The sequence below is a fragment of the Pinus tabuliformis genome, chromosome J (genome assembly GCF_031772625.1).
Source record: "Pinus tabuliformis cultivar Carrire ecotype Pingquan chromosome J, CPIR1, whole genome shotgun sequence".
NCBI classification, from domain to species: domain Eukaryota; kingdom Viridiplantae; phylum Streptophyta; class Pinopsida; order Pinales; family Pinaceae; genus Pinus; species Pinus tabuliformis.
The window spans coordinates 845195100-845209575 of record NC_142295.1 but is presented as its reverse complement, the minus strand read 5'-3'; positions in this window follow the sequence as shown (position 1 = coordinate 845209575).

The window sequence follows — 14476 nt, the reverse complement described above, 5'->3', positions numbered from 1 at the left end:
TGGGTGGTGCTAATGTCTTAGGGTGTATAACTGGAAATTGGGATAGTGTTTGACTACCGCAACGTAATCATTAAAGATAGAAGGCCAAAAGTACTAGGCGCACATGATTTTCTTGGTAGTGGCTATTCTAGAGAGGTGGCCATGACAAGCGCTGCCATGTAAGGCATTGAGCACTTGCTGAACTTCAGGATAGGTGAGACAACGATGAAGGACAATATTGACACTGCGACGATAGAGATCATCACCAATGAGGAGGTAGCAGGGGGCTTGATGGCGAATACATCATCGATCATCACAATTCAGATGGGGGGGAAATTTATGGGTTCTTAGATTTGTAATGATGTCGGCATACCATGGATTTTTTGAGATAATAGTGAACAAGTGTTCATTAGGAAGATTGTCATTAACCGGCAGATCAGGTGTACCGATGGGGAATTCGGAAATGAGTTTAGTGAGGGCCAAACCTTTCTTACTTTTGGGTGTGACAAAATTGAGAACATATTATTGAAGGATAACGATCTAACGAGCATACTTCTCGTTGATGATCCATCGACTCATCAGGAAATCCATTGGGTTGGAGTTAGTCACAACTCTAGTGGTACGCATAAGGATGTAATGGCAAAGTTTCTGAACGGAGAACAAGACAACAAGCACTAGATTTTCCTTATGGGATAGGACACAGGGGGGAATTATGGTTCTTATTGACATAGTATATGACATGTTCCATTCTTGCAGAATCATCTTGTATGAGGATCCCAACAACTAAATAGGTGGATGTCGAGATATACAAGATGAAATCCCTTTCAAAGTTTGGTGGACTAATCAAGGGAGAAAAAGTGATATCATGTTTAAGGTCATCGAAATAATGTTGATCTTGGTCATCCCAAACAAATGGAATGGTATATCTAAGGATTTTACAAAACCCATGAGTCGTTGTGGCGTAGTTAGGAATGAACCGACGAAGGAAGTTATCTTTGCCTTGGAGGCTTTATAATTGGTGAATGGTACAAGGAGGAGGAAGTTCAAGAATGACTTGAAATTTGAGCAGGTCAAGATTGATACCCTCTTTGGACACAATGAATCCCTACAATAGGAATGAAAATGACACACTTCATGGGATTAAGGCAAATGTTATACTTGCAACATCAAGGGAACACAATACACAAATCATGAAGGTATTGGGACCAAAGTTTGGAACGAGTAGTGAGATCATCGAGGTAGGCAAGGATAATGTGAGCCAAATCATGAAAGAAATAGGACATGGCACATTGAAAAGTGGCCCCAACATTCTTTAAACTGAAAGGCGTGACCTTGTAAGCAAAAGTTCTGCATGGACTAGTGAAAGTGGTTTTCTACTGATCGACATAATGGATATGAATCCGATTATATCCAAAGAATCTGATCATAAAGGACAAGACCTCATGCCCCTCACACTCATCAATGAATTGGTCTATGAAGGGTGTGGGAAAGTTTTTTTTGGGACAAGCTTTGTTCAGATCGCAAAATTCAATGCAGACATGAATGGTGCCTTGTTTATTGAGAATGGAAATGAGATTGTACACCCATGTGGTGTATTCAATAGGATAGATGAAACTAGCCTACTTGAGCTTATCGATTTCAGCTTTGATAGCTTCATGCTTGGAAGGATGGATAGGCCTTTATTTTTGGTGGATAGTTATGGCATCAGGAAAAGTGTGGATATGATGTTCAACAATGGCGAGATCAAGTCTGGGCATTCGAATAAGACCAGGCAAAAACATCACGAAATTCTTTGAATATATTGGTGTAAGCATCAATTTTTTCTGGGGTGCACTGTGCCCCCAAGACAATGTTTTATTCAACCCCTGGTGGGGGAAATGTTAGCCATATTTCCTTCTTCAAAATCATCTGGTGCAGGAATGGGATTTTTGAACCATTCGACTCCACAACATATTGATCATGGGTTTGCTGTGAAAGGAAGTATGCACAATGGTGCATATCATCCCAAGAGTAATTAGGGGTGGTCATAACTTCCATGATGTCTTCATCAAAATGGAAGATGGGAAGATTGGAGGAATAAATACCACATGATAGTGAAGAGCTACCTGAAGCCTCTTCATGAGAAACAAGGTTCACATACGCATCGTCAAAGGTGGGAGACATATGACTAGTAGATGGAATATCTACCTATTTTGAGACTGGTGTGTTCATCGAAGAAGGTTCAATAGAATCACAAAAGGAGACATCAAGGGAGTTCACATGTATTGATCTCATGAATGAAGATAGGTAGAGAACAGGAGTAGAACTATTTGTCATCTCGACATCAGGGGGAGGGATCACAATGGGTGTTTGACAGACCTCCTATTCTGGTGTAGGAGTGGGACCAGAATCCACAGGTAAAGGAGAAGTGGGCACATTACGAGTGACCTCTAATTTGTGAAGAACTTGTAGTGTATCGTGAAAATATTCGAGATGTGGATAATGATGGGAATAGTGGCCATAGTAATCACACAAAGCATAAGGGTAGTTTGTGTGTAAGGACCAAATATTCTTAGTTGACTCAGGTAAGGTAACATGGACCTCAAGAATGTTAGAATCAGGGAAGGTATCAATCGCCGCATCCTTAACATGAGGGAGTTCAAGACATTTGTTGGTGGCATGACTGACAACATCACACAAAGCACAAGGAGGAATAGGCTTTGGAGGCGTAGGAGGAGCTCGAGTTGTAGGGGGAGCCTTGTCTTAAGTTCCCTTTTTTCGGGCTTTGCCCCCCTCACCAGATGCTTTGACAATGAGAGTAGGATCCTGTTGAGGTTGTCGTGGAACTGAAGCAAAGGAAGTGGTAGGAACAAGTGGTTGGACTGAGGTCAAAGCAGTGTAAGGTTTCAATTAATTAGGTGGAGTGTTTGTGGGGGATTGATGTACCAGACTAGGATCCCTAAGGTAATATTGGGTAAAATCAACATAGCCATGAAAAGTGTAGAATAGACGCCAGGGAGTGGGAATAATAATGATATCTGACCAAACGGATAATGGCCTAAAGGAATAGCTCCGCAATGGTTAAGGCGTGGGGGAATGGTTCTGGGTGGAAACAAATTAGGAGAGACACTAGGAGAAGGAAGTTATTGTTGAGGAGTTGAACTAATGGGTGGGATTGGGTCAGGAAAAATAGGTTGTGGAGGTGCAAACTATTGTGAAGTCATATAGGACCATTTTTGGGTGTCCCATGATGCTTGGAGCATGCAAACACTCGATAAGCTAGGCTCAGAAGGTGGAGACAGTGGTCCATAGTAAGCACCAAGAAAAGAGGAATATTTATAGACTCCTCTAGAAACAGATGAGAAAGTCTTATTGTTAGCCACGGAAGAAATGTTGGAATGAGGTGAAGTCTGGGATTTTGGATCTTAGTATGTCAACTTATCAATTATGATGATCTTTCCATTGTGGGGAAATCACATCTTATGGTGAACCGAAAATGCAACAACTAACATAGCATAAGTATAACTATGACCCAAAAGGATGTTATAGTTTAAGGGAGCTGTTAGCTCTGCTCCGCAACGCTGAATTTCCAAGGTCAGAGGAGAATCTAGTCTGTGCTATGGTGTCTTCAAAGGGACCCCTCATGGGTCATTTTCCCTTTTCTTTCCATCCCACTTTCCCTCCATCACCTCTGTTTTCCTATTTTTCTTCTAAAACCCGACAGATTGACCCCCTTTGGCCTTAGCCCCGAGTGCAAAGCCCAAATCCTCCATAAAACCATCCCATATGTCTTTACACTTTCATAACTCATCGCGCTTCATCCCTACCATTGATCACCCCGCCGATCCAATGGCCCTGGTCACACTCGATAAAGGCGACCTACTCTACAAATCCCCACCATCAGATCATCTCCACTGAGATCTGACGGCCTTCGCACTTATCGCACCAGAAAATTGATTGAATGTTAGCGCGCGATGAGAGAGGTTTTTCTCTCTCATCCGCCGCTACATGTCAACCACTGAGTGGAATTGCATGGTCCCATCCTTTTACCGCTTTATGCCCGAATGCGGTGCGATCAATACCATTATTGCCTGACCAAACCGCTCCCGCCTGTTAAAATCCCACGCAACTCCCTTGCCCGATCACCATCCGAGTAGTCTGCTGAAGATCTGATGGCCCCAATTCACCCCACTCCCACCTCAGCCGATAGCCTTCGCCGAGCCATCTCCACCATCCATTTTCCCGAACCAATGTTCATCCGTCCACTCATCCAACTCTTCCACTCACCATGCATTCCACATCCTCCATCCATTCTGTTGCCCGAGGAGGAAGATGACCAGCTTGCCAGTAGTCACAGTCAGACTTCCAACAACCATGTTTAACAAACAATATGGCCGAGGGAGAAAAGGACAGAGCACGACCCTGTAACTGCATTTATCAGTTATGGAACTTCACTGATACAAGCACTCCAACAGCCAAAAAGGATAGCACAGCACCTGAGCGGATTGGATTCACTCACTGAAGCAAGAAAACACGTTCAGAGAAATGCAGTTGGTGGTCAATTATGACCCCTCCATACCTAAATGGCCAAGTGACCTTGTAATGTAAATCTATACGTACCCAAAAACAAGATGTAATTAGGGTTGGTGGTTGGCATTTGATGTAAGGTTCAACTTCTGGAGACTGTAGATATTTTGTCACTTGTAGTGTCTCATCTTCATTTTCAGCTAATACAAGCTTCTTTTGCTATTAACTGCTCACTTTACATTTCCCTGTGTTCTAAGCTTGTGCTTGATATGATGTGTTCTTGATCTTTTGAAGTTTAGCATTAGATAACTGTCATCTTATCTCTGTGCTAGATTGTTGAATGTATCACTGAATAGGTTACTCAGGCTTCTTTCTACCTAATGCAGGAAAGTTGTCATCTTGTCTGTGCATTATTAGAATAGATTTACAGGTTTCTTTACTAGTTGCAGCCGGCCATCACATGGTCTTGTGCATCTATTGGTGTGGTTAGTATTCTCCATATTCACTTAATCTCTAAAAATATGAGCATTTGGTGGTCTAAATCCTTGTAGTTTGAGGGTGTTCACGCATGTCTGGAGTAAAACAAAGTAGAAGTGGTTATCTGGCTTGAACGAACCATCATTCCTTCCATTAAACCTGCAACAATAGTTGAATTTTTATGTTACCAGGCATCTTTGAGCTACAACCTAGGAGAGTTTCTTGGAATCCTAACATAATTGGCGTCATTGCCGGGGAGAGGAGATTGAAGCTCAGCTTCCCTGGAAGAACAACACAGATCCAACTTTGATGATAGACAAAGTTTGGACACATTTCTGGTTGTAATCATCTATCTAGTGGCTCTACTAGAGGACCAACCTTTTGGCGACTCCACATCATAGTTCAGGCTCAGTTTGTGAGGCATACTTGGAGAAATCCTCAAAAATCACCAGTTGACCTAGTGCCTGACCCTGAGAAGATTATCAAGTAGAGAAAAACATCACAGAAAGAAGCATCAAGATCAGGTAAGCCTAAACAATTTTATGTATCTCTGCAAGAAAGGGTTGTAATTGAGCATGTACACGTCAAAGATATAGAGCCTAGTACTATCAGTGAAGAAATATTCCCAGAGATTCATAAAGCTCCTTGTTCAATAAGCTCCCCTTTGGATCTCAGTCCAAAGAAAACCTCCCCTATAGTCTATCAGTTTCCTTCAGCCCTGTCATTTATTTCTCAGCCTTCTGTCATCCAAACAACCAGTACCCTTCCATCTACCCCAGTCATGGCAGACCAGCAAGCACCTAACAAAATGGAAAGAATCATAGCTACTAGATATGGACCCCTGGTCCTACCTCTTCCTTTGAATTCCATGCCTGCAGGAGAATATCAAAAGTACATGCCTAAGTTCACTGGTACATAGGGATTAACAGCTGAAGAACAGCTTGAGTCCTTTTATAGTTATGCTGATAACTTAGATATCATTGAAGATGATGTGTGGATGAGAGTATTTGTCCAAAGCCTTGATGGAGAGGCTAGAAAGTGGTTCAGAGAGCTGACCCCTAGGTCTATAGCATATATTGAAGCATTAGATGATGTGTTTTTAAAACATAGGGGAGATAAGAAAGACATGCTATATTACCATATTGAGTTTGGCAACCTGAAGAGGGAAAATGGGGAGTCATTGTCTTATATTAATAAAAGATTTAACCATATGTATAGTAAGATACCAGCTGAAGTAAAGCCTACCCCTACCTCTACCAAACTCACCTATGCCAATGCATTTGATTCTAATTTCTACCCGCTATTAAGAGAAAGGAGATGTGCCACTCTAGCTGAAATGCACGATGCAGCCTTAGAGGTGGAATCCAATATCATGGCTACAGAGAAACTCAAAGGTCATGCTGATAGAAGGAGGCAGAGAGGTGAGGCTTCTTCTTCTGCTTCATCTTCTAAGCCCAAAATAGACAAAATGACTAAAATGAGTGAATCATTGGCTGTTGAATTATCCAAGCTGAAGGTTGAGCAGAGTTCTGTCAAAGAAAGGTTGCCAAATTCATTTGCTCCTAGAAATCCTAATATATTCAGAAGAGTAAATGAGCAAATGCAAATCATTCAGAGGGGAAAAGAGGCCAGTGAAGAACAAAGGGTTAAGACTCCTTTCCAGAACGTAGTCATGGAGGAGGAACAGTTTGAGGGAGAGGATGAGATTCACTGCATGGAAGACAAGGGCAGTGCTGGCTTTTTGACATTAGCTGCCTATGAAGAATCATTACTTAGGGACCATACCAGTCAAGAGTGGGACAGAGAAGCTGTTCTACAGATTGAAGACCAGCAAAGATATAACTTAAGGTCAAGAACAAGTAATGTCAAAGAGAATCCTATCCAAAGAGTTGATGTCCCCACAGAACAACAGATCATCAAACAGAAAAGAACAGCAGTTGATCCAGTCATCCTCAAAGCACCAGCTCAAGAGGTAAGAGGCCCTGACAAGTCCCCTTCCCCTTTCAATTTTGAATCAGAAGTCCAGAAGTTGAAAATATCTGTACCTCTGATAGAACTTGTAAAGAGTGAGGCCTTTAGGAAGCTTATCCTTGATGCCCTTGAGCTGAAAGCCACACAAGCCTCCAATGACTATGTGAATTTACAAGATGATAAACCTACAGTTGTGCTTAGCCCAATGATTGAACCCGCTGATGATAATTCTACATCGTTTTATGTCTCCTTGACCATTCATGACAAAATCCTCCACAACTGTCTACTGGACACAGGAGCCAGCCATAATCTGATGCCCAAAGCTGTCATGGAAGAGTTAGGCCTTGACATTACTAGACCTTATCATGATTTATTCTCCTTCAATTCAAGGAAGGTGAAATGTCTGGGGTTAATCAAAGATTTGGCTATCACCCTAAATCAGCTACCCATGAAGAGCATGATGATGGATATTGCGGTAGTAGATGTTCCCCCTAAGTTTGGCATGCTACTGTCTAGAGGGTGGATTAAGAGGTTGGGTGGGACATTACCAAATGACTTATCTTATGCCACTGTCCCAGTTTTTGGAGTAGAGAGCAGAAGATTATACAGGGAGGCCCAGCTCGCCTATATCATCAGTGATGAGAAGAATCCCACTAATCATCTTATTTATGCTGTGGACATTGACTTTGGGGCATGTATTCTCCAAATTGAAGAATCCTAGAAGGTCTCGGTGCAGCTCAAGAAAACAGTATGCCAGGCCATGGAAGAGGAAGGGACACAAGCTTGGGATATGTTCTTTGATGGAGCATTTTCAAAGGAAACTGCAGGAGCAGGAGTGGTGCTGGTGTCTCTAGAACAAGAAAGCACACATATGTATTTCAAGCTGACTTTCCAAGTCACCAAAAATATAGCAAAGTACGAGGCTCTGTTATTGGGCTTAAATGCCACCAAAGACAAAGGAATCAGAGACATAAAAGTGTTTGGAGATGCTGATCTCATCATTCAGCAAGTGCATAAAATGTTCCAAGCAAGGCACCCAAGGCTAAAAGCATACAGAGATGAGGTATGGAGACTCAAAGATACTTTTGATAGTTTTTGTATCTCATATATACCTAGAGTCAAAAATCAGCTTGCTGATTCCCTTGTTATGTCTGCTAGCATGTTCATCCCTCCCATGCCTCCTCGGTTGGTTTATGAAGTCCAGATAAAGTATAGACCATCCTTTCCTGATAATGTACAGCATTAGAAAGTCTTTGAAGATGATGATGAAGTGAATAGGTTTCTGCAAGTCATTGATGAATTCTCTGAAATGCAAATTGATCAAGAGAATGAAACCTCGGAAGAAACTCCCCATCCCCAGCTAAAGAACAAAATCGATGAAGACAGTATTGTACAATTTCCTAGCAATCATATACCTAAAGGGCTAGTGCCTCTAGAGAAGCTGTTTGACCATAATGATGTGCGTCATAAGATTGCCTAAAAAGAATATCAGTCTGCAGTTCATAGGCATAACATAGGGAGTCCAGATCATCAAAAGTATATAAATATGTCCACCCATTTGTCTGTTGCCCAATGTTCTGAGTACTGCACCTTAATGAAGCAGTTTGCTGATGTCTTTGTCTGGGAATAAAGTGACCTCAAAACTTATGACAAAAAGTTCATCCAGCATAAGATTCCATTGGAGAAAGACACCATTCCTTTCAAACAGAAGCTGAGGCCCATGAATCCTTTGCTCCTCCCTCTGATTGAAAAAGAGATCAAAAAGTTGTTGGCTGCCAAAATCATAGCCCCTTTGAGGTATTCAAAGTGGGTAGCCAACTTGGTAGTGGTGAGGAAGAAGAGTGGAGAAATCAAGTTGTGCGTTGATTTCAAGAACCTGAACAAATGTTCTAAGAAAGACAATTATCCTCTACCCAAGATGGAGAATTTGCTACAGAAAGTCTCAGGAGCCAAAGTCATGTCTTTCCTGGATGTATTTTCAGGGTATAATCAAGTGGTTGTACAGATGACCAAGAAAAGACTGCTTTCACCACTCCTTGGGGAACTTTTATGTACTCCAAGATGCCTTTTGGGCTGATGAATGCTGGAGCCACCTTTCAGAGGGCTATGGATATATCGTTTGTAGGAGAGAAGGATAAGTTTGTCCTTGTCTACTAGATGATATAATAGTATACTCCAGCAGCCATCAAGACCATTTGCAGCATTTGAAGAGGGTGTTTTTGAAGTGCAGGAGGTTTGGGATATTAGTGAATCCTAAAAAGTCATGGTTTGCTTTAGAAGAGGGCAAGCTGTTAGGACACATTGTCTCTACTGTAGGTGTCAAAATAGACCCAGAAAGAGTGAAAGTGATATAGACCTTATCTGTCCCAATATTAAAAAAGGACATCCAATCCTTTCTGGGCAAAATAAATTTTGTAAGGAGGTTTATTCCTAATTTTGCTGAATTGATAAAACACATCACCTCCATGCTGAAAAAGGGATTTGAGGTCAAATGGACTAATGCAGCAAGAAGATCTTTTGAAATCATCAAAAGGGCCATTATGGAAGCTCACACTTTGATCAACCCAAACTATAGCAAGGAATTCCATATCTTTTCATTTGCCTCAGGTGACACCCTTGCAGCAGTTTTATTGCAGGAAGATGATGAGGGTTCAGAGCATCCAGTGGCATTATTCAGAAAAACCTTAAGGGACGTTGAACTAAGGTATGATATCGTCGAAAAACAAGCTTATGCTCTGATCAAAACTTTGAAAGCTTTCAGAGTATACATTTTGCACTCCAAGGTGATTGCATATGTGCCCTTTGCTTCAGTAAAAGATGTCCTAATGCAGACAGATGCTGATGGAAGGAGGGCTGAATGGACTGCAAAGGTCATTGAATTTAGCATAGAATTAAATCCCACCAAGCTTGTCAGAGGTCAGGGCCTTGCCAAGTTGATGGCTGAAGAAAATTGCAGGATGCTAGACATGAATTTGATAGGCACAAACTCAGATGAGGGATAGACAAAAGAAGCAACAATAGGAAAAAAACTAGTCATTGGCTAAAAATCTAGCCTCTTGTGAATGGTATTCTATAACAGCTCAATTTTTGCTGAAGATAGAAGTTCGTCCAAGCCTATGTTCAAGCCAAGCTAGAACTATCAAACTCAAAGTAGCCAAGTATTGCATCCATGAAAATTTGCTCTATTGGAGGGATCCATCTGGAATCCTTTTAAGATGTCTGGATAAAGAACAATCCATGGAAGTCATGCATCAGTTTCATTCCAGCATCTGTGGAGGACATCACTACTGGAAAACCACAGCCCACAAGATCCTCAGAGCTGGGTATTACTGGCCCACTTTGTTTTTTGATGTCTTTTCATTTGTGAAATGTTGTGACAGGTGCCAGAGGTTTGGAGGAAAACAGCAGTTGAAGTCCTTGCCCTTGAAGCCAATACATTCTAGTGACCCTTTCCAACAGTGGGGTTTGGATTTCATAGGAGAAATTAACCCACATTCCAGTGGCCAGCATAGATGGATCTTAGTAGCCAATGACTACTTCACTAAATGGATTGAGGCCATCCCTACTAGGAAAGTTGATCACCATGTGGTCATGAAGTTCTTAACAGAAAATATTTTCACCAGGTTTGGTTGTCCACACAAATTGGTTACAAACAATGCAACAACCTTCAGGGAAAAAGAGTTGGTGGACATGTGTGACTCAATGGGCATTAAGCTAGTTCATTCCACCTCATATTACCCTCAAGGTAATGGTCTAGCAGAATCATCCAACAAGAGCCTGATAAGGATAATCAAGAAGCTGCTAGAAGACAATAAAAGGAACTGGGATTCCAAGCTGAAGTATGCATTGTGGGCTGACAGGGTGACCACCAAGAAATCCACAGGGAATTCTCCATTCAAGTTGGTATATGGCACTGAGGCTGTATTCCCAATCCAGTTAACCCTCCCTGTGGCAAAATTCTTGCAGGAAGAGCAGAATGAGGAAGATGACATGGCAAAGAGGATTTGTGACTTGGCAGAAGTGCATCAAATCAGAGATCAGTTGGTTGAAAAGTCTGCAGCACATCAAAAGAGAATCAAGGAAGCCTTTGACAGAAAGGCAAAGATAGACAGTTTTCAGGTTGGAGACTTGGTTCTTAAGTGGGATGCACTGAAGGAAAAGAAAGGCAATCATGGGAAGTTCGATGCTCTGTGGACTGGACCTTTTGTCATCACTCAGATCCAGGGGAACAATACTTTCATGTTGCAAAGTGTGGAAGGAGAGACAGTTTTTGATGGCCTAGTTAATGGGCGATTTTTGAAAATTTATGTTGTTTAAGGTCTTCAGGCCTTAATGTTGTAAATATGTTATTTTTACCAGGTTTTAGTGTAGGCTTAATTAGACTCCATGCCCAATGGAACACTAGGGAATATTGCTGATATTGTTTTTGTAGGAAAGGCTCTACGGTTCTTGAGACCTCACAGGGAGGATCTCATCCCTAGAAGGAGCCAGTGTTAGCTCTACTCTGCAACACTGATTTTCCAAGGTCAGAGGAGAATCTGGTCTGTGCTATGGTGTCTTCAAAGGAACCCCTCATGGGTCATTTTCCCTTTTCTTTCCATCCCACTTTCCCTCCATCACCTCTGTTTTCATATTTTTCTTCTAAAACCCAACAAATTGACCCCCTTTGGCCTTAGCCCCGAGTGCAAAGCCAAAATCCTCCATAAAACCATCCCATATGTCTTCGCGCTTTTATAACTCATCACGCTTCATCCCTACTGTTGATCACCCCACCGATCCAATGGCCTCGGTCGCACCCAATAAATGTGACCTGCTCCACAAATCCCCACCGTCAGATCATCTTCGTCAAGATCTCATGGCCTTCGCACTTATCGCGCCAGCAAATTGATTGAATGTTAGCATGTGATGAGAGTGGTTTTTCTCTCTCATCCGCCGCTATGTGTCAACCACTGAGTGGAATCGCGTGGTCCCGTCCTTTTACCGCTTTACGTACAAAAGCGGTGCGATCAATACCATTACCGCTCGACCAAACCGCTCCCGCCTGTTAAACTCCCGCGCAACTCCCTTTCCCGATCACCATCCAATCAGTCTGCTAAAGATCTGACAACCCCAATTCACCTAGTTCCCACCTCGGTCGATAGCCTTTGCCGAGCCATATTCGCTGTCCATTTTCCCGATCCAATGGTCATCCTTTCGCTCATCCAACTCGTCCACTCACCATGCATTCCACGTCCTCCATCCATTCTGTTGCTCGAGGAGGAAGATGACTAGCTTGCCAGCAGTCAAAGTCAGACTTCCAACAACCATGTTTAACAAACAATATGGCTGAGGGAGAAAAGGACAGAGAACAACCCTGTAACTGCATTTATCAGTTATGGAACTTCACTGGTACGAGCACTCCAACAACCAAAAAGGACAACACAACACGTGAGCAGATTGAATTCACCCACTAAAGCAAGCAAACACGTTTAGAGACTCCATCAAGCAATTAAATGCAGTTGGTGGTCAATTATGACCCTTCCATACCTAAATGGCCAAGTGCCCTTGTAATGTAAATCTATAAGTACCCAAAAACAAGATGTAATCATGGTTGGTGGTTGGCATTTGATGTAAGGTTCAACTTTTGGAGACTGTAGATATTTTGTTACTTGCAGTGTCTTGTCTTCATTTTCAACTAATACAATCTTCTTTTGTTGTTAACTGCTCACTTTACATTTCATTGTGTTCTAAGCTTGTGCTTGATATGTTGTGTTCTTGATCTTTTGAAGTTTAGCACTAGATAACTATCATCTTATCTCTGTGCTAGATTGTTGAATGTATCACTGAATAGGTTACTCAGGTTTCTTTCTATCTAATGCAAGAGAGTTGTCATCCTGTCTGTGCATTAGTAGAATAGATTTACAGGTTTCTTTACTAGTTGTCGCCGGCCATCACATGGTCTTGTGCATCTGCTGGTGTGGTTAGTATTCTCCATATTCACTTAATCTCTAAAACTGTAAACATTTGGTGGTCTAAAGCCTTGTAGTCTGAGGGTGTTCATGCATGTCTGGAGTAAAACAAAGTAGAAGTGGTTATCTAGCTTGAACAAACCATCATTCCTTCCATTAAACCTGCAACAATAGTTGAATTTATATGTGACCAGGCACCTCCAAGCTACAACCTAGGAGAGTTTCTTGGAATCCTAAAAGGAGCATAAATGAATTTGATGTCAATACAAATAGTCTTGCCAGCAACTGTGACTGGGAAATTGCGGTATAAGCCAAGGGGCTACGAAGGATGACCATCCGATGCATGCAGAGTGATGGTGGATGGGGATTGGTCACGGGAACCAAGTTGCTTCCAAACACTAGTGGCCATTATACAGGTGGATGTGCCTTTGTCAATGATACACCGCTGAATAATGGCGTTTTGAATGGAGACTCGAATTTGAAATGTAACAGATGAAGGAAAGGGAGGATTTTCCAACTTGTCAACACAAAAGACAATCATCTAATCATCTTGAGAGTCCATGATGCCCAAAGTAGATAGTAGAGATTTTCATTGTGATGGGAATGTCTGGAGGACTTCCAGCATTGACATGGTAGCGTGAGACTGCGCGAAGTCATTTACTATGCTATATTTACGGGCTGGTTTGGTAGAAGCAACATTTCGACGTAACAGACCTTTGGGGATCTTGGGAATAACCTCGACCTTAGGCAGAGGGATATGTAATGCACCATTAGTTGATGGTAGAGGCTCAGAGGACACTTTGGGTTGGGACTTAGTCACAGAATTAGTAGGTGGCTTGTCATACTGGCGCAATTGATTCTGCAGGTTGACTTGTTCGATATTTACCTCATCAAAATTCATCATAAGAATCTAATAATCATGGTGACTAGATGGTGGATATAGTTGAGATGCTTGAACTTGTGTAGGTTGGGAAACTATGTATCCTTGGTGAGGGAAAGGATTGGTAAGCACGACTGGTTGGGATGAAGCAAGAAGAGGAGGAGGAGCGGTGGGCTGCAATCCTCGAGATGTTCTTGAGCTTCCCATACTTGCCGCATATGAGGTAGAAGGGGACACTCATGGGTATAATGACCATAGGCTCCACAACAAGCACAAGGTTTTTTCGTATGAAGAGCCTTGTTCTTCTTGGGCTGACCGCCTTGTTGTTGGGTTGCGGGATTAGGTTGAGGACCCTAAGGGGGATTGAGTGGAGGACCCTGGTTGCCTTGATTACCTTGGGATTGCAGGTTCCTATTACCATTCCCCTTGTTCCTTTTCTTGGGGTTAGGGGGATTGGGTCCACTCTGCTGAGCATACACTTATCCTTGAGGAGGAGGTGGTTGTTGCAGCGGAGGGGGGAACAAGCATGGGGGGTTGGTGTCGAAGGAGATGGAGCACTAGGCTGTGCATACTGATAATAAGTTGATGAGGAAACATTTTTATAAGAAGGGGGAGTAATAGCTAGCCCTAGAATCTGTTGATGTGGATGGGGTTATGAATATGGCATGCTGGAACTTGAATAAGGATTTCCTTGAGGAGGATTGGGAGAGGGATA